The 21,663-nt window shown below is 39.8% G+C and overlaps 1 long non-coding RNA gene across 8 annotated transcripts in view; it reads right to left on the bottom strand.

The window, feature by feature from the left end:
- The window catches only part of LOC135302482 (uncharacterized), a 122,939-nt gene extending 101,619 nt beyond the window's left edge, over positions 1–21,320 (bottom strand). For all 8 annotated transcript variants that reach the window (XR_010364081.1, XR_010364080.1, XR_010364083.1 and 5 more), the window contains exons 1-2: positions 20,972–21,320; positions 10,903–11,124 (exon numbers count right to left, since the gene is read on the bottom strand). This is a non-coding gene — a long non-coding RNA (uncharacterized LOC135302482). The remainder of the gene's footprint in view (positions 1–10,902; positions 11,125–20,971) is intronic.
- Between the last annotated feature and the right edge of the window lie 343 nt (positions 21,321–21,663).

Below are 21,663 nucleotides of genomic sequence, written 5' to 3'. Positions count from 1 at the left end.
TACATCATCGCATACATAGCAAAGATTCTTGCATACATTCATTTAAAGTAGGCCTGAGGCAAGCCAAATATACAAACAATTAGAGATCTGCAGGCATGCCAAGAAATATTCGTGCAGCATATAGACCCAAGAGAAAATATAGTGAAGATTATTATTAACACGTATCTGGAGATAATAGTATTTGATGAATTTCTCTGAGTATCTCTGTGATCCTGGCAATCCCCCTAAAAAGGACTGGACTGATATTTTCCACATTTCCCTACAACAGCCCAATCTATAGCTCTGCAGTAGGGCTTAGTATCTGCAATTTAAATGGCTTCTAAGCTGCCTTCCTTTGTTTTGTTACACAATAATTAGATCCACCTCCTTCACTCAGTTCATGACCAATGTTTCTGTTTCACTCACATCCCAAGACAACTTCTGTTGCCCTTTTCTTTAATTTTTTCCCCACAAAAAAGCTTTTTTTCCCCCCATCCTGAAACTTGTAAGCTTTTTGTTCCTATTACAATCTTTGGCACGGAAAGCAGGTGGTATCAGAAAGTGCAAATGCTTCCATATTCTTTGAATTACTATAAACTGCTGTATAGCTTTGCTCATCTTAAATACCCAGTCTTTTGATATCTCAGCCAGCCCGTTCCACACTCACAAGTTAATAAGACTAGAGGCAGGGAGAGACGTGAGAAAGGCCACCCAATTAAAGTGAGAAAATGATGATCAAAACAGGCTACTGTGCTGTCATATGGTCAGGTACTGAACTGTGCCTGGTGCAGTCACTGATAACAGGCTAGATAATGCTGCATGTGTCACTTTGCTGTGACCTTCACCAGTCACCTGGCTCGAGTCTTATGAGAGCTGACTAACTTTTAAGTTAAAAAGACTTAAATTAAAATTACTAGTAACCCTGGATATCCTCAAATAGCTTCACTGAAACAAGAGAAATGACTTTTAAATTACAAGCCCTGTGGAAAGGACTCTACATAATTTGATAATGAACACAGATCACTTCCTTCTCCTTTAAACCAGCAGGAACTGAACACTGAAAGTCCATGCCTACTAGTGGGATAAGGGACTAACCCATGTGGCATGTAAGCATGAGGTTACCCAGTGTCTAGGTCAATCCTTGCATCTGCTCAGGTGCAAGCTGCTCCATACAGCATGTACTGTTCTCCTGATCATGCATCCAGAAACCACAGCATAAACATTGCTCTAGGCATCAATGCTATGGAGTAAGTGTTCCCAAACTCAGTGTTCCTGTTCCTGAATGCACTGAGAAGGAAGTGAAGGGCAGAAAACTCATTTAAGCACCATTTTTTAAAACTCATTTAAACACCGTTATGAATATTCTCTACACTTCAGAGAACTCTCACACCTCAAAATTGCTAGGAAAAATAGGACACATTTAATTTTCAAAATAATAATAAAAAACACTTCAGTGGATTCTAGGAGTATTTAAGTAAGAGTTGCCTCTTCCTGCAAATAGAGGGAGCTGAGAAGGGTTCACCACATTTTATACAAAATAAAACTCTTACTAGAAACAGAACGCATACCACAGAAATTATTTGCTGGTGTGTTCTACTGCTTTTGACCAAAATTCTTGTGAGTTCAGCTGCCATCAGAGTATTCAGTGAAAAAGAAGAAGAGGGAGTCTAAAAGACTAAAATCTGTCAGTGCTACTGGACATCCCAGTTTGCAAAGAAGGCTGACCAGTTTACCCCCTGGTGAACTTGGAATTTTACACAACAAACCTGTAAGGAGTCCACCTTAAATAAAATAACTAGGAAAACCCAAATAACTGGAAGGAGAGTACAGGTATGATTTTGTTACCTAAGACATCAAACAGTTTCACAACTGGTCTCTCAAAAACAAAGGAAAAAACCCATCAAAATGCTGAATTTGGCTTCCACAGTGCAAAGAACAGCTGGAGCATTTCTGCATGACTTAGTTTAATGCAGCAAGATTGGAATTTTTAAGTTCCCAAGGAAAAAAAAAAAAAGCAGCACAGTTGCTTTTCACTTTCTGCTATCTGTACCAGTTACCACCTGGATCCAAGTATTTGCCGCTCAGGATCCAACTATTCAAAAATCCAGAAAATTAATTGGTATCAAAGCAAAGGTCTGTGAAACATCTGTACTCAAGGAGTAACCTTTGGATGTGAAAAGACCATTCCTTGACTCCCCAAGTCCTACAGTTCAAACATGCTGCTTGAAAAACTGTTTTTCAGCTCCAAGTTCCAAGTCTGGCAGTAAAGTGCAGGTGAGATATAAACAAACACAGGAGAAAGGAAGAGATTTCTGAGGCATTATTGTAGGCTTAGCAAGTTTCATTAATTTGCCTGTAGTGGGGAAATTCAGACCCCTTTTCCATTTTTTTTTTTGATACTTTCCTGAAACCTACACAGCATAGCAAGCAGTGCACGAGGCAGCATTGCTTTTGTGCCACCGGAGTCTCAAGAGTGGGCACAGATCTCATCCCAGCAAAGAATCCACACAGTCATAAAGCAAGAGCTGGGCAGTGACTCAGGGGATATGCACCACATCTGCTGGAGGTCTCTGTGGAGTCAGAAGAGTAAGGGAACTAGAGACCTACTTGCCCCACATTTTCCCCCAAATTCCACGTTTCTTCCTATGGAGTCCTCTGACACACCCAGACACGGGTACGGGCACAATGCATGTTCCTGGATGCTATTCTCTTAGACATAAAATCATACTGCTGCTCATGCCAGGCACTGGCACTTGTTCATAATCTTACAGGGCTGTTTCACCTAATGGCTCCAAACCTGGCTTCCTGAAAGCAGCAGGGGACAGCTGCTGAAACACCATCAATCCAGACAAAGTCAACATGACCTGTGGACGTGGTCCAGCTCTGCCAGGAAGGGCCCAACAGTGAGGGTGGCTGAGGAAATATTATTGCAGCCTGGAGGCTTTCTCATGCAGAATTCTATTTTGGTGCACCATTTTTTGTTGCTTGAGCATTCCCCAGACATTTGGAAACTCCAGACGCAATAATACTGACTTCTAGGTCACAATGTTTTTTATTGATAAAGGTTTCAGCATCCTGATGTGGGTGTGAATGCTTGTGAATGCTGCAGGATTATGCAGGGAATAATCACTCACCATAGCCCACAACATATAATATGCCCACCAAAAAGCACAGTAAATTAAATAACAGTGTTTCCTGCCAGTCCAAACAAATGTTTTTCCCTTCCTAGCAGAGCAAAAGGGTACTAACCCACAGAACTGCAGTGTTTTGGAACTTCATGTAATAGTAGCAAGAAAAAAGTTGCACTGCTATGAAGTGACACAGAAACATCCATAACACATTTTTGTCATCAACACAGCAGCAGTGGTTACACACAAGGAAATGTTTATTTGATCCATTTGCTAAAATATAAATCAACTTGTTCTAAAACTATTTCATAATACGCATTCTCAAGCAATGACCCAATTTGAGGTGAGCGATTTGAGGTGATCACTGCAAGTTTTGAGGCAAGACAGCCATCTGAGTGACAACTATACCTTCTTTGTCCACAGACTGCAGAGTTTGCAGCAGGACGAGACCTGCAATGAAAATAAATCAACTCATTTTACTTGAGTAATTTAAATTATTTTCACTTGGAAAAAAAGTATGAATCTGTGACTTAATCAATGGGAAATCCTTAAGGACTTGGATAAAGTTGTCATGTGTATCCACTTGCCCTAACCTTTGGCCTTTTGTCTAAGTACAAGGGGCATATCAGTTAAATATATGATGTCTTCTCTCTGGGAAACTCAGAGAGTTAATAAGTAATTTCAAACTATTATAATTTTGATGCATGGAAAAAAACCAGCTTGGCTTTCCTCAGACAGTACAGCTGGGTAAGTACAGAAATTCCCGGCACTGTTTAAGGTTGGGTGGGGTGGGAAAAAGAAGAAGGAAAAAGAGAAACAAATGAAGTTACTAAAGAAGGGGGAAAAAATGTGCAGAAATCCTGCCAGAAGTTCAGGAAATCTTTTCTTCCTTGTTTTGCTTATGGAGATCAAAAAATCCAAATTAAATATGAATCCCCCTGCAAAATGCTGATGACTTTGCTCAAACTAGGGCAGCTGAGATGCTGAGAAGCCATGAAGCTCAGCTGTAGTCCTTCAGATAATTTATATAAGCAAGTAGCTTAAGTGATAGGTCTCCTGTCTGCAGGATCAGCACAGCACTTCTAATCCTTAAGGAGGAGCTGACTCCCAGGTATGCCTACAGCTCAAACCAGTTCTGTTCAAGTCCTCCAGCCACCTCCACAGTACAGGCAGAAAATAGCAACTGCAGGGGAGAGTATATGACCACAGCAAAGCCACTGCTATGTTTCAGGGAGATCTCAGCCTGCAACAGAGGAACGGGCAGGCAACTGCAAGCATCTTTTCTAACCTGTTGCACAGCAGAATGAAGTGCCACTAGCCATCATGTAAATGGGATTTTTCCCAGTGCCAGTGGATGGGACTGCTCACAGCTATGCCTGGCCTTCAGGTAGGAGGACAGGATTCCAGTCTCAAGAAAGGGCTTTCTAATTGCCCATTAATTTGGTATTTTGTCAGCTGGTAGCAATACTCTCAAATCAAATCTACAATTTCATTGCACCGAATCACTTATTTTTCACCTAAGCACTTAAAAAACTAACCCTGAAATATCACGCTACATGTCCCCACTTAAAAAAGACAAGGAGTGCACAAACTAATTGATCAACAGAGGGTACATGGTGGAAATTGAACCCACCTTATGAATCTCATTCATGAAATGGTCAGTTTTCTCTCCTATCACTTTCCCCATGGATTTCCTAAGCAACAAGATTTCTCTCTCTAGGGTTTTTAAAAGACAAAAATATCCTTTAATATGTGCAGGAACAAATTCAGGACCATGCGTACACAAAATAGATGTTTACCAATATTTGATCTACATATTGATCTTACCAATGTCAGTGATTCCCCTGACTGGTTTCCTGTGGCCAAACAAGAGCAAATAAATTTTTAAGAGAAATATGAAACTAGGAAATACAACTTGCAGATGTATGTGAGCCAGTATCTCCCTCTCAGCCCCAAGTTTGGCAGACTGATCTTTCAGAACCAGCTTGCAGGAGGCAGCCGTGCAAGCAGGAAGGCTTTTTAAAGCAGTGCACAGGTACAGGGGTGATTTTCATGTCAAGAAAATAATGTTAAGTCCATTAAAAAAACCTGCTTTCTGCAGTGATTCAGGGACCTGTGAAGTTGGGAGAGACCATTGGAATCCCAGCCAATGCAAAACACAGCCCAGAGGATTTCATCCATTTGTTTCTGCAGTTGTCTTGAAGATCCCACTTAATTAGCCCCTAACTTTTACTAACCTCAAACCTCTATTCCAGAATTAAAATTAACTTAAAAGTCACTCTCTTCAGGGCCATGTCAACACTGCCTTGTGTAACACAGACCTGGGGGCAGGCCACTAAAATATGACTGTGCAACTGTTAAGAACCTGCTGCTCAACCTCCTCCACATCCCATGGAGCATCCATGTCATGCAGTAGGAACCTTTCCAGAAAAGAACTTGGCCCACCCACCTGTCGGGGAGCATTTTCTCATGTTTCACAAGAGAGGCATTGGCAGATTCAAGACAGCATAGGTGTATCTCAAGAAATGCCCTATTCTGAACCCAGCCCATCCATAGTGCCAGGAGTTCAGCTTGGATGCAAGATGAACTGGAGAATGACCCCAGACTTGGAACTGTGCTCTAAAGGCAGCCCAGCCATAGCCTACATGCCAGAAAACCTGTGATCACTGCTTTGATCATGCTCCCATCATCTGAAGCACTCTCATCAAAAAGCAAAGGCATGAAATCACTCCTCACACAGAGCATAATTCTGCAGGTTCATGAAGTGGTCTGTATTTTGCTGTTTGGGAGGAAGGGGTGCAATTATGCAGTGCAGGGCTATTAAAATCAGCCATATAAACTGGTTGCTCATCTAATCCATCGCACTGCTTGGCCCACTTGCTCTTTTGAGTTTCTGCCTTGTACTCCAGCTGCAGCTGCCTTAAAACTCCCACTCCTTCTTCTTTACTGTCTTCATGTAAATCAAAAATCCATCAAACATCACTTCTTCAATAATAAATCAATTCTTTAGATTACTCAACTACAAAACCATTACTTTGTAGCTGCAAAGGCAGACTATGTTTGAGCACCTGGATGACAGCAAGCAACAGAGAAAAAAAAGTATTTTGGTAATACTTAAGTCTCACAGAGGACCTTTTCTTCTTGGCACATCTGAGCTTGCCAGAAAGGTTGTAGTAAACTAAAAGAAATTCTAATTTCTCGCTTGATATTCAACCCCTTAAAAAAAAAAAAAAGACAAACATTCCTATTATTTTCTGTGCTATTTCCTCTGTTTATGTGCCGTATTCATGGATTTATGGATTTCTTTCCTGAATGCAGGTGAGTACAAATGTCAGATGCAGACTAGAAGTGATGGGGCACACACAATGCATTCTTGGTTTCTTCTAAACATCAGACATATCACCAATTAAAAAAGAAATAAGAAAAAAAAAAAAGAGAGCACTCAGCCTCCATCTACCTGATTTCAAGAAAAGATCAGGAAATGTCTCAAACTTTCCACAAAGCCTCATTTTAGCTCCCATCAAAGCCAGGAGAATCCATGCTATTGTTTCCCTTGCTAGTGCTGCATCGCTGCATTCCTACAGAGCTTCTGAATTTGTTCAGTGCTTGTTGATGTTGTTGTTGTTGTTGTTATTGTAAAAGCTGAGTGTTACACAAGACAGAGAGCTTGACAGCTTTCCCACAATCCTCAGCATGTGGGAATAGCGAGTAACAAAGTGTTAACACCTGCCAACTGGTGGTTAGGTGTACATGTCTCTGTTAACAACAAACACTGCTGCTAGCAGTCATCAGAGCAAAGCAGCAAATCTGTTCCCTTCTCCGGCGTGGAAAACACCAAACAATAACAAAAAAAGGCACCTAATTGCTTGATTAAGATGTATCAGTGTTGGAAACTGCTGATCTAGAACATTGAATCTCTGACATTTACTTCACTCTTGATTAAACAGAAATGTTTAAAATCAGTTGTTGTGCAGGCAGAAGCTCAGAACACTGTGTACCACCCAGGGAATTGTGGCAGTGAAATTTTTTACAAAGAAACACAATCAGAACCACCTCCTCTCTGCTGTTTCATAAAAGCATCAGATGCTGAGACTCTCTGGCTCTTAGGAAAAAGGGATGGAAGAGCACTGATGAAGGACTAGGAGTCGGGTAACTCCTTGGAACTTTCAGAGGAACCTTGTGGAAAAGTCCAGCTCCTATTCTGAAAAATGTTGCTAGACACGGAGGTTGAGACTGTATCTTTATGCTGAGAGGGATTAGCTGTGTACTTTTAAAAATCATGTTTTCATTTGGTGATTTCCTAGGCAGCTTTGTGAGCCAGGTGGCACTGATTTATCATCACCAATTTACATGTGACTAATGTCCTAGACCTGAGGCTAAAAGTCTGCTTGCTCTAGATTTGCCCTCAGTAGCCAGCTTGCTTGTTTTATTGCTCTTTCCTCATGACAAAAATGTAAGGGAGAAGTGAGTCAACTCACTCACCTCGAGTAAACTAGAGATTGCTAAGTCAAAAGGAAGGAAACTTCATTAATGTAACAGTACTCACAAAAGCTCACTGCTGTCCAAATCTCCCTAACTGTACATGCAGAAACTCCAGCAGGACATTAATCCTGATTTTCATCAGAACGTATTTCTTCAGTAATTGCTATCAGGAAAAGAAATTATTCCATTCTTTAGCAGTGGGGCAGGGGGGTGAGGAGTGGAATTTCACATTTATGTCTTTCCTCTAAACATATTATCTGAAATAATTCAGACAACTATGATTGTACCTGATTAATCAGATTATGGCCAGGACAACAGATCATTTTAACCTACATCAGCTTCTGAATCTAAGTCACATGGGAGAAGGGTGAGTAGAAGGCATGAGTAGCTTCTTTTGATGGTTCTACTTCTACTTTTCAATTTTTTGCCAGCATTAATGTTGCATGAAATAAATACTTACAGTAGTCAACACCTTGAAACAGAGGACACACATTCTCCTTATTTCATGAAACATCAAGTATTTGAAAATCCTATAAGTAGTAGACAGTTAATGTTAATAAGTTGTCTTACAAAGGCTGGCAGAACACTGTTCTGACTCTAAGCAACATCATTTACCAAATTGCTATGGTGAAGGCTCAAACAATATTCCACATAAAGCTCCCTACAGAAGGTTCTATGGATAAAAATGGACAATTTTTTACTTGGCCAAAAGTGGTTTTCTCCACCAGGAGGAATAACGTAATATACTTGCCTGCCAACATGAATATTGACCATTTTACTGAGACAGATATTTCCAAATACCACTTGGAAAGGTTTTTTTTTTGTATGTGAGGTTTAGGATCACCTGCACCAGAATAGTATTAGAGGAAAATTTCTAAGATTTGTGTGAATATTCAAGCCCCTTAGCAGATGAATTTAGAATCCCAGTCACATGGTTTCTGTGACTCAGCCATTTGTTAGTCATCCTCTGCCCATTATATCTCAGGAAAGTTACAGATACCCATAATTAGAAAGGCAATCCCCCTCCTATCTTTTCTGCCTGTTCTCTAGATATCATGTCCTCTCACTCCCTTACTTACCAGAGGTCCTGTGTTATTTATTCCCATTCTCCTCCCAGCTAGATGTATTTCCTTACAGTCTCACTCATTTTATGCCCTCCCCACAGTCTCTAGATCCTACCCCATGCTCAGAATGTTCCAAATCAACAGCTGCCCTCGTGTCCCTCTTCAATCCCCCTTTTCTGAACCCAGCAGGTCTGCCTGGGTCCTTGTCTCTCTCTCACACAGCTTTTTATCAACAGTTGCCTTCTGTGCTCCCATGGGCCTTATTCAATTCAGTGCTGTTCTCACACACTCTGGGAGCATAATGCAAGGGAGCTGGGTTGCTTCTGTCTAAACCTCTCCTGGGCTAGTTTTTTAATTTGTCTGAGTTGTTGATCTGTGGAGCTGGCACTTCTGTTGTTCCTCCAAGTAAGATTGCTACCTGATATGTTATTTCTGCTCTTGGATGCTACTCCCTCCATGCATCATTCCACCAGTTCCCTCTCATTTGCTCAATCAAACAGCTTTCTTGGGTTTGCCTTGCAACCCACTATTTTCTCTTCTTGCTGTTCAATCAGCTCCCACCATCCCTCTGCCAGGGGTAACTGCATTCATCAGAAGCAAGTCTAGTTTTCCCAGTACTCCATGAAAAGTTTTTTACATATTTTCTATTTGGTATAGAGCAGAGATCTCTGAACTACCAAAGCCAGAGGGCCAACTGGCATTCAGCCTGAGACAGTGTAGCTCCTGTTCATGAGGACAAACATACAGAAAATGCTGTAGTGAATTATCAGTGTCTGATCTGCAGTAAGCAAAGGGGCATGCATCACTTATATCTCAGATTTATGGCCCAGGTACTGGGAAGCAAGAAAAGACTGGGAAGAACAGGTACATACATGCCCTTATCACACGGAGCACACTCTGAATGTGAGGATGAGAGTCTCTTTCCCACAAAACTCTGTCCATTTAAAAATACTGCGTAATCTTCCCATCAGAAAAAACACCTTGGTGGAAAATTTCAGACCAGTACTAAACTCTCACACCCTTGATGCCATAAACATCTCACACTGACATCTGTTATGCCTCTGCCAATTTACAAATTCTTCCTGAGCTACTCTTTCTTTGGTGACAGAAGACATTAGGTTTATTATTGGCTCATTATCCCACACTAGTCCCAAACACACAGCACATTTCACCTGAGGATAACCCTGCCTTCTTCAGGACAAGACACCCCATGGCAATCACTTTTCCAGCAGCACTCCTGCCCCTCAGGGTGTTTGCTGGGCATTGCCAGGGGCTGCCAGGCAGCCAGGTGCACACCAGAGCAGCAAGGTTCGCTTAGACTCTATTGGTCTGAACTTTATCCATTGTGTTTCTTTCTGAAGCAACCATCTTCAAGGCAGGTTGGTTCTTTGTTCAGGCACCTTGGAATATCTGAGACCACAATACTAGAACACTCCAGCAGCAGAAGAGTTAGAAAATCTAAATCTAAATGCAGAAAAACTCAGCATAGTCTGGTATTTAATGCACAGAGCAGAGGATCTTGATTGAGCACACAAAGTCTGGCTCCATCCCTGACTCTACCAGGTGGTGAGGGCCCTGGCAAACTGATTTGGCATAGTGAGGTCACATGCTTTCCCTACTGACACATGCACATTCCTGTCTTTAGTTTTAACATGAACAGGTCAAAGTATCTTCCTCCTCTACTATATTCAGATGATGACTGAAAGCTGCATCTCCATAGTGTTTTCCCATTAGGTCAATAGCAGCCAACAAAGGAGCATTTGCTTCTGGTGCTTTAGCTGAATAGGAGAAAACTGTTGGTACAATATTAGCCCAAAGAGGGAGGAATATAGAGCACCTGAAATGAACTGCCAATAAAAGCAATTAGCAGGAGCATCGGGGGTGGGCACTGACTGCCTGCCCTGTTCATCACCCTCACTGAGGGACTCGATTCCCGAGTATCCAATGGAACTCGTCAGAGCTAACTTGCAAAGTTTTGCATACAACTATCTTGGAAATGAGGTACTCTTCCTGCGTTGCAGGAAATAGAACTGTTTCTTGATAGTCTTTGAACAAAGGAATGAGTTGTCTTTTCTGTCCCACACTAATCTTAATAGTTTACATTACAGGCTGCACTACATAGCTTATAACTGGTCTGTTTGAAGAGCAGCTGGGACGGAAATAGTTCTGGTGGTGGTGGATGTGGATGACTCAAAAGTTCAAACAATATAAGGACAAAACAGGCATGTGAAAAACACTTCAACACCTACCTCCTGGTGAATTCCAGGGTGTTGGTCAGTTTAGATGTTTTTTTAGAGGGTTAATGTCTCAGTGCCAGGCAAGTCTTGTTTCTGTTCCTGCTGATCAAGGCTCCAGCATTGCACTTTTGATATCCAATAATGCAGGGTTCCAAGAGTCCAGGGCTCCATCCAGGATTCCAACAGTCCAGTTTGTCTTTCATCCCTCACCAGTGATGTGCAGCCTTTTCACCACTGAAAATCAAATAACCAGATAATCAGAGTCTTAATAAAAAGGAATATTTTGGTGTGATTCTAAATATCCTTCAAGTGAAAGACACATATGCTTACTCTCTGGACTAAATGCAAGATCTCTCCAGCATAGAGCAACAAAAATAATCTTGTTAGTGCTTGTCAGGGCCTGAGCACTGGAGTTGTCCTGATCATAAGCACTATAATCCTGTCAAGGGGCAAATACATATCATCACTCCTTTGGTCTGTACAGTTAGCTAAAGGCCCTGCATCTGTGTGATCAGATCCTTCTGAAGGAAAGGACAGTATGAAAACAGTAACCTCTTATTTCTAGTTCCTATTTTGGTTTCTACTCTTCAGCAAATAAAAGATGCCTGTCCTACCCAAGGCTGTCTCAGCATTAGACAGGTTGTGTTTCCAGGTCACTCTCTCTCTTTTGTCCCATGTTTTAGCTTTCTGCCTGTAAGAACAAAGCCAAGGGTCTTGGGTCTATTTGCATCTTTGGGGGATTTGGATGCACTGCAGGGCGAGGCTGGGCCTCATTTTAAGAGAAGGTTCCAGCCCACGCCAGTGCCAAGAGGCTGACTAATGCAATTATTTCCTTGCAGAGCAGCATTTTTCAAAGTGCTGATTCTTATTAAGAAAAAGGAACGGATTTGGAACTCATATTTTGATCTGGTGCCCAGGATTATTTGGAAATTCTTTTTCCTGGAACGAGACTTTTTATTCCAAATTTCTCCATGGTGGGGAGAGAGGGTTTCCTGGGCAGAATTAGGATAATGATTACAGCCTGTATACAATCAGTTCTAACCGCTGTGGAACTCCAAAAATGAATGTTATTGCTCAGTGGCTTCATTGAAAACAGAAGTATTATTTAACCAGAAGGATGGCAACACATGGAAATAGCTCATTATCATATTTTCTCCCTATTTGAAATGTCACATTGAGTATGTATCTTTCACGTCCACTACACTTTAATTAATTTGGACTGTGTTTAAATATATTACACAGCATGCTTTATTACAAAATTCTGACACACTCCCATTGATGAAGCAGGGCTTTCCCTCAAATGCATGTAAAAGGCAATAGGAGCTACACTGATAAATATTGTTTTAAATACAATAAGAATACCACATCATCTCTGTGCCTGCCTGTGTTTTTCTGTCTCATGGAACATACAGAGCAAAACCAACATTACATCCAAAACTTGCTTGCTGTTTATTGAAGGGACAATGATGTTAACATTGTTATTCTAGATCTAAATCTTAACCACTTACCTTATTTACATAATTGCAAGACAAACATATATTTTACTCAATGGCTGGAAAAGATTCCAGCAGTGTGATTGCCTAGAAATTAAAAAGTAGAATTGCAGGGTGTATGTGTGAGATGAAAATGTCTTGTTTTAACACAGCTGGTGTATCTCATCTTCTGTGCACTTTCAAACACAGCACTTACCAGGATGATTGTCCTCCTCCACCCAGGTCTCCAACAAAGTAGAGGATTTATTTCATTTACTAACCTTCCTCTGGAATGCAATCACTCCGGAAGTTATTCCTGACTTATACTTGTTTAAGCAACTGGGAGAATCAAACTAGTTTTTAAAAATATGTAAAAATGAGAGTTCATTCAACTTTTAGCTTTCCTTGGACTGAAATCTTCTATTACTTAGAATTCTATGCTGAATGGGATCAGGGATTTTGTAGAAGGTGTGACTAATACCTGACTGATAAGATGTCATCTCTGCACTACTACTCCTGTTCAGGCACTGATATATTAGCTGCTGAACTACTGTAAAACCATTTTAGTTTGAACCATCTTGGGTACAACAAACAGCTGAGGACTTGTCTCCTCAGGGTGGTTGTATTACACTCTATTATCCCAGCCACTAGATGCCACCAAGAGCTGATTGTGTTTATGTCAGGAAGGAATCTCTCCTCACTATTCATACCCCGTTCAGGAAGCACTTGGAGCCAAGGCTGGTGAAGGAGACCTGATTCATTCCCTGAGAGCCATCTGAGTGGTGTACCTCACACAACAAGCCTCTGCATGACATTACAGTCAATCCCAACAGCTTGTTCTAAAACATGTTCCAGGGACAGCTCCTTGGACCGTTGCTTCCTCATCCATCCTCCTAAGAGAGCAGTAATCAAAGTTTTATTATCTGAATCATGGATTCATATTTTTTTATTATTATTTTCCCTAGCAGATGGCCTTTTTCCAAAATAATTTCACAAGCAGAGATTCTTATCATGAGGAAGGTAATACTGTTCTGAAACAAACTCCCAGATGGGACCACGTGGAATAAATGTGTTGTTCCTTAGATAAAGGGAAGGCTGATCACTGTGTGGATGCTGCCACGGAGGAACAGCACGGCCCTGCTCTGTGCTATTAAATACTCTACTACTTATTCTTCTGCCCCAAGTGTTCTCACCCCACATAACCTTTTCCTTAGAAAACATTTACACTAAGAAGAAAAATGTTTTTCAGCATTTGAAAAACAACAAAAAAGTTGTGTTTAACTACAACACATGTCTGTCTTTAAAAATCTGGATTGGTTTTATATTTAATTCATTGACTGAATTGTAATAAATGAATAAACCTAATTTGGAGGATAATAAAAAATATGAACTGTGTTGCTGATGCCAAAAGCAATATCTACAACTTGGTTTTTCCCAATTCTTTGCTCCTTCGGACCCAAGCATTACTGTTGTAATTTTTTTTTCTGTATTTTAAGTGTTTTGTTTATTTGATTTCTACATTAAAGGAACACTCCAGTGTAATATAAAAGGATACTATAATCATGATGTCTAATTGCAAAGAAAAGCTAAGTGTCTAATATAAAAACAAGCAATAAAAAAAGAATAACTACCAGATCAAAACCACCGACACAAGAATCAGATGAAGCAGGCTAGGAAGCACTGCTCAGCTCTCCCCCTTACAGGGTATGGGGAACCAGAAGACTTTGCTGTTGAGAAGCCTGAACAGGGTACTGGATAATCTCGTCTAGGCTTCCTCTTCCATGAAAGCCTGGACAAAAGGTCCTTCCAAGACCCCTTCCAGCCTGGGCTGCTCTGTGATTCTATAAGATTGGAAGATCTCAATGATGTATGGCTCTCACATTAACTGCAGCTTTTCTTCCTTTTTTTTCTTTTTTTTTTTGTTGTTGTTGGTTTTTTTTGGTTTTTTTTTTGTTTTTTGTTTGGGGTTTTTTTTGTTTTTGGTTTTTTGTTTGTTTGTTTTGGTTTTTTTCTGTTTTTTTTTTTTTTTGTAATTTCAAGAGCTTGGTCTTACTCTTGTTTTGTTGGGTTTGGGGGTTGTTTGTTTGGGTTTTTTGCTTTGTTTGTTTTTCTCCTGATTCCCAAGAGTAACAAATGTGAAATGGTATCCTTTTGGCTGCTAGTGGGCAGGATCTTGTGTTCTTCACACATTTAGATTTTCCATCAAAATCATCAGGAATGTATTAAAACAAGCAGGCTAGTTTCCATCTCTTGGCACGAGTCAATGAAGCCTTTAGATGTACATGAAACACAAGACTGACTATGCAACTGGCAGCTTCTAAAAAGGAGTAGATGATTTAAATATGTTCCTGAAGCAGCAATGTTTCTTTACCTGGCCACAACCAGCCCTACTAAAAGAAACAGTAAAATTGCAGGCAGCCTTGCTATCCACAGCTTCCCTCGAATTAACAAGCAATTTAGGTTTGTTTTGTAGACCTTAAAAAGTCTGAAGACCACCTTGTAGTAAAGGCAGCTCATTACTCTTGCCCATATGCAAGTGGACAGGAGTCTAATGTGCCAAATTCCAAGCCTGAAAGACTGTTTAACCATAAATCCCCTCACAAAACAGAAGCATGAGTGACTTATGGATTTGAAGATAGAAGAGACAAAGGAACAAAGTAGAGCCATCAGAAGGATTTTTTAGATTCTCAACACCATCAACCCAGAGCAACAACCTTACTGAATCAGCAGAAATTATCCTGCAGAAAACAAAAAAACGATAAAAACACTTCAACCCACAAAAGCAATCCAAATTCCCAAAACCCTCTACACACTTTCTTGCATCTCATGTGTAGGACTTCATGTTTCTGTGTTACTTGGCAGTGGAGCAAATTTTAGCAAAGATACCAACAGAAGATTCATCAAGAACCATACTGACATCTGAAGAGGCATATGCTCACAAGAAGTATTTTGCCTATTTGCTTTAACCTGATATTTAAACCCACAAAGTATAGATATCCCTTGGATAATGTCATTCATCTTGTGCACAGGTCTGTGTTCATGATTTTAATATTATTTCAGCACTGCAAAAACATTTTCTAAAATCCAGTTAATGATACTATAATTATGAGACTGACAAACACAAACATTTGAGAGAACATTGGTTATTATTGTTATTTTTGTTTCACTTCAGAAAGAAATTTTAAGTAGGCTGTTTCGCTTTTTTTAGCAGTGGACAACAGTCATGAGACAAACAATACTTCTTAGAAAAGCATTCTCTATAGATCAGTGCCTTCTAACTCATTCTTCCATTGGCAGACCCCATTTTTTCCATGTTGATTTTCATTTTTCCATGTTGATTTTGCTAAAGTGATTAAATAGCTTTAAGAACAATAGAATTACAAGAATTTTGAGGAAGGGGCAAGCCTTTAAACAGATAAAATATTTCTTTTCAGAGGAAGTCTGTTACAATAAATTGGCTACAAAGATTATCTAAACAGTCAGATTCTCCTGCAATTTCAAAATGTGTTGATTTAACTAAGATTTAAGCAACTTAAGTGCATTGTTCAGGAAAATTCTAGTCCAGAAGAATTCTGACTACATTTGCCAGGCAATGATTACCTCCATTACTTGCAATAGTGTTCATTCCTTTGCTCTAGTGCTCCCATTCTGCATGCAATTTCCATTGATTTTATCATTGCTGCAATTAATTGTTCTAAATCTAAAACAGTACTGGAAACAGAATTTAACTTGGTCATATCACACTTAATTTGCAAGAGATTCACTGCAATATAATCTCTGCTGAAATATTTACAAGTTGCCTGTGGAGGAGAACTAAAAGCCAAAAGGGATTTCAGAAGGAAGCTTGTGGAAAGGCCAAATGTACCTAACTACATATACCATGCCACACCACAATCGTGTTCTCTCTCCAGGATCTTCAGTCCTACCACGAATTACAGCATTTCAGTTCAGTTCTGTACACTACACTTTCCACTCAAAAGACAAAAAGAAGTGGATTAATCTGCTATAAAGTGGTAGGCATGCAAAATCTAATTGCTGTCAGCATCCTGATGCAAATTAATGTGTAAATTTAAAATCTTTATAATTTCTTTCAATGAGCTTTATCATCAAGATTTATTTGCACTTCAGGTTTTACCTTCAATGCCCTCATACCTGCATGCTCCACCTGCATGTCTCTGAGACAACACAAGTCTCCCTGTGATTTTCTGTGGCATACTCTAACCCAAGGAGGAAGAAATACAGATTTAACTTCAATTTACTCAGTGGGAATGTTCCCCACAATATAACTTTCAGAAGCAGAAATCCTTGCTGTTACCAAATGAAATGAAAAATGTTGGTGTTTCTAGAAACATCAGGAAAAAAATCCCACCTTTTCCTGCCTCCTCTTTGCCAAAAAGGACAAGTGAAAAGTATATCCAAGGCTTTCACATTATTACCTTGACAGAACAAGTTGCTTTTAGGCTCCAAGTAAGAGATTGAGCGATTATAGTTTTTATTTCTGGATGGCTCTAGAAAATTCATCACAAAGGGAGTCTGTGATGATGGGCTCTGACTGTAGAGGGAAGCTACTCATCAGCTTGGAGAACACTCCAATAATTCTGGGATTCAGTAGGCTCACAAAATACAGACAACACTGCCAGGCACAATGTCCTAGCTAATACTAATAAAACCTTTAAAAGCATGAAAATGTAAACATATTCTCTTAGAGAAAGATATTACTTAAAGCCAGCATATACACACACTTTTACAAACATAATGAGGTCTTTCTCCCCAAAAACCTGTGGGTTTTTTTTTAAATTAGTATTATTTTAATATACAAAAACAGCACAAAACTTCAGTGTTTTCAGAATTAGGAAGACATGGACAGATTATTTTTTAGTAGAATTCATAACCTATTTATAAATTGAATTTGTTTCTTTCTTAATGGCCTCTGTACCACCAAAAACAACAAAAATTCCAAGTAATGCTACTAATGGCTTGTCAGTCTCTATGTATGAGAAGAGTTTGTACCTCTGTACCTGTTTGTACAGAGAAGCAGCATCATCACTTGCAGGCACAAATGGGTCATCCAATTAACGACTCCATTTGGCATCCTAAAAGCTGTGTCTGGCTTTTTAAAATTCTGAGGGGCCATTCTGGAGGAATAAAACAAATTATAAGGCATTTATAGACACTACGAAATATAAACTACATAGCTATATAAAAGATATCTATAAATTGTAAATGACAATATATGATAGATTCATCCAGAGTTAGAAAAATGGAGAAGAAGAGGAGGGATAGACTGGGAGAAAAGAGAATATGTCCAAGGTAGGCAGATATGATCTAGGTTACTTTTCACCTGATAGAGGAATCATAACAATTCTGAGTACAAAAAGATGACAAAAAACCTTAATGAGGGGGAGCACATGAAAGTCAATAAACACATGGGTCTTAGAAACCTATTTATTGATTTAATCTGGCAATTGAATCCACTAAATCTTAAAAATGGATGTGCTGGAAGCCATTAAAGAAGAATGCTGTGAAAACCAATGTATAAAGCAATTTGAGATGCTCACTGATGACAGCATATGAGCAACAGAGACCTTCACCCAAATAATATGTTCCAATTTACATCTTGAATCTGGGTGGAATAAGGTGGTGGTTAAGAGCTGAGCAGTGGTATGTAGACAGAACGATCCATAATTCTGAAAAACTCTGGGAAATAATAAAGGAAGTGGTAATTAAATTATGGCATCCTAGAGAACACAGGGAATTTGGGACTAAGTAGTGGGGAAATGGAAGGAGCAAAGAAAGAAGTTAAGGTATGAATAAGATGACAGAATTTGGTGCCTAAAGATATCAGCATCTCTGGAATGCAACAAGGTCGTGAGAAAATCCTGATCATTGATCATTGAAACCTTGATCATTGCTTTTGCCACTGAGCTCATGTCCCAGTAGTGCTTTCTGCTAGAATCAGACTCTAATGTTGGGCATTTTAATTGTGATTGCTGCCCCAGCAGAAAATAGTGAGCCTAATGGGCTGGTTATATTTAACACTGCAGAGAGAGAATATGCAGTGAAAGGTGGAACATCAAAAAGGAGAAGCAACAAAATAAAGAGTTACCTGGAGTCAAAGAGGGAGGAAATAGATGGTAGAAGTAGGGCAAACACACGCTGGAGGGAGGAGGATAACTTCTTACTTTTGGATTGCTACATTTCTTTACATATATTTCCCCAAGTCTGCTGGTGGTGTTGTGACCTCGGCTATCTCAGTTTAAGTTCAGACTGATTTTTTCATTGTTGTTGTTTCAGTTTAGTTCCCTCATAAAAGCATGTATCTACCAGAGTCTACAATCAAATTTACCTTAAGTAGACAACAGTGCAAAAATGATGGATTCATGGAACTGCTGAGGTGTGAAGGGGCCTTTGGAGATTGTCTAATACAAGATCTGTGTCCAAAGCAGGGACAGCTAAAGAGGTTGGTCCAGTAAGGTTTTGAGTAACTCAGAGGATGGAGGCTCCTCAATCTCTCTAGGCAACTTGTTCCAGTATTCAACCAGTTTTATAGTACGAAAGTTGTTTTTCAAGTTTCCTGTGTTTCAGTTTGTGCTCATTACCCCTTGCTCTTACACTGAGCATTATCGAGAAGAGTTTGGTTTTGTCTTCTTTACCACTGCCTCATCACATATTTTTGCACATTGAAAAGACCTGCCCCACTAGACTCTCATTTGTCTAGGGTAAATAGTTCCAGCTCTGTCATCCTCTTCCAATGCCAGATGCTCCAGGACTTTAACAATCTTCATGACCCTTTGCTGGACACTGGGGAGCCCAGAACAGGATCCAGAATTCCAGGTTCTGGAGGAACAAAGATTGAGGAGGGGGAAGGGGAGGATCATCTCCTTTGACCCATCTGTTCTGCAGTATGGCAAATAAGACAGAACTATTGCAGGGGATTAGCAAAGGAAGACTCAACATATTACATTTTACAGAGAAGACTATGAGAAAAGCAGGGTGACTGCTTGTGTCAGCAGTCCAGCCTGATTACACCAAAATATCTCATGGGGTTTCTTGGTATAGACCTTTCTACCTCCTATCTTTCTCTCGGACTATGGCAAAGACTCAACACCAAAAATCCATCTTCCAAGTAAATTTTAAAAAAATCCTTAATATTTTTCAGGATTGTTTGTCAGAGTTGCTCACAACCTGTTACAAGACCTAGATCGGTACAGAAACAGCAGAAGACCTAGCATTATATAACACAACTACAACAATGAAACCTTTTTCCACATTAATTATCCCAGCTGATGAGAAGTAAACGCACTACTTGTCAGAAACTAGAAGAAATCCCCACCAACATATTAAAAATTATCATAAATTCTAGAAAAATCTTCACAATTTTCCAGGGTCAAGTTTCAAGCATGTACAAATGGAGATGAACATTTATAGCCCTCCTCTTCCTCTCTCTTTACAGTGCACACTCTCCTCCTACCTGTGAACAAAAAATCTCTGTAAGGTACAAGTCACAACAGGTGGTAAACACTGCAACATTTAAGGGCTTGTTTAGATGGTAAATGAAACCAATCCAATTAAATCAGCTGTAAATCACACTCTTAACATTTCATCAGTAGTTAGCATGAGACAGAGATTTCAGGGCCATTTTAGTACAGCTAAATGTGATTTCTTTTTCAGCTTAAATTACATCAAAACTAGGGTTTACAAATAGACCTTAATCAGAATATTATTAATTAGAATGCAGTTATTTCCTTTGGTTCTTGTTACCACATAGATGAATCCTAAGACTTTGTAAACATATGCATACACACACAGAACACTCACTGGTTCAGTGGGAAGACAGATTACAAATTACTCAGCACTGCCAATTACTGAACAAGCGGGGCAAAAAAATCTGCAAATAGAGGCAAAGCAGAATGCTTCACAAAATGTATGCTGCTTCTTTTACTTGAAAAATGTCATAACTGATACTGTGAAACATCTTACCATGAGAACCAGGGAATATCCTGTAACACTAGGTATCAGAAAATGTATGAGAATATATAACACATAGGAAAGAAAGTCTCATTACGGCCCTAGGTTAAATGTTTATCAAATATTTTCAGAAGAGACGCATGTCAGCTTGAGATACATATCAGAAAATGTCAAGGGAAGCTTTTATGCTGATGTATTGACATAATTGCTCAGGAATACTGCAAGTAATTTTCTGTAGGATGCCCTAAAACAAATTAGTGCTACTACATACACAGCCCCCTATTAAGTTTTCCACCAGCATTTCTGTGGTCATGTTGTACCAGTGCAAATGTGCAAGAGCCAGCAAATCTTTAACTCTGCATATTCTGCAAAAAGTTTTCAAATAACTTCCTGTGAGGATTCAACAGAAAATTTTGACCTGCTAAGCTCATTCACTCAGAGAAGAAAAACTGTGCCACATGACCAATAACAAACAGGCTGCACAGCTTAAATTACCAATATGGAGCACCTCCACAAACCACAGAATAATTTACAACATATCAGTCAGCTGCAAAGACTTCTGAGGAAACGGCAGCCAGCTGGGAGGTGTTGTGTAAAGAGGCGAGATTCAAATAAGCAAATGAGGCAGCTTTAATACTTACATAAGTTAATGCAGCATCTACGTTACTTTCACTCTCTTGTCAGCAAGTGGGACTGTTTTCCATGGATCATGTAGAGCCTGTGCTCTTACACAGAGCTGTTTTCTGTATCAGGGAATCCCAGGCAATGCTGTGCAGGAGGGATATGGCCAATAAATAAATAGATCTTCGCAAAATTAGCATTGCTGGTGTTCAGTCGGGATTCAGTCCCTAAGGGACAAAATTATGCAGTCAGAGTCAGGATGACTCCAGGCAGATGCCATATCCACTGTGTGGATTAAACATGAATGTCTGGGTGAGTTTTTGCCACCCCATAATGACCTTAAAATTTTCAGATGCTGGCTCAGTGTCAAAAGACATGGAAAGGGATGTGATTACACTCTGCAAACATACCAAGGACAAAGTATATGATAGGAGGAAAGAGGAATGTAAAAACAATGTTGGCACAGCAATAGGGAGAAGTCAGCCAGAAATATGTTTAGATATTAGAAAAAAAGGTCATAAGCTTCAGGGAAAAAAGTGACCCTGGGGCAGATTTTGCATAAATATAACAAGGGAAGAAATCCTTTCCTCATTTTTAAGATGGTTGATGCTAAGCATAATACAATGCAGTTACTTGTTGCAGGAGGGGATGGGCCTGGGAAGGTCCCTCTACTCCTGTCAAAATGTAAGTACATAGATGGAGAGACAGACAT

Source organism: Passer domesticus, chromosome 1 (genome assembly GCF_036417665.1).
Source record: "Passer domesticus isolate bPasDom1 chromosome 1, bPasDom1.hap1, whole genome shotgun sequence".
Classification (NCBI taxonomy): Eukaryota; Metazoa; Chordata; class Aves; order Passeriformes; family Passeridae; genus Passer; species Passer domesticus.
Note: the sequence above shows the minus strand (reverse complement) of the source record. Positions and strands in the feature narration are given on the sequence as shown.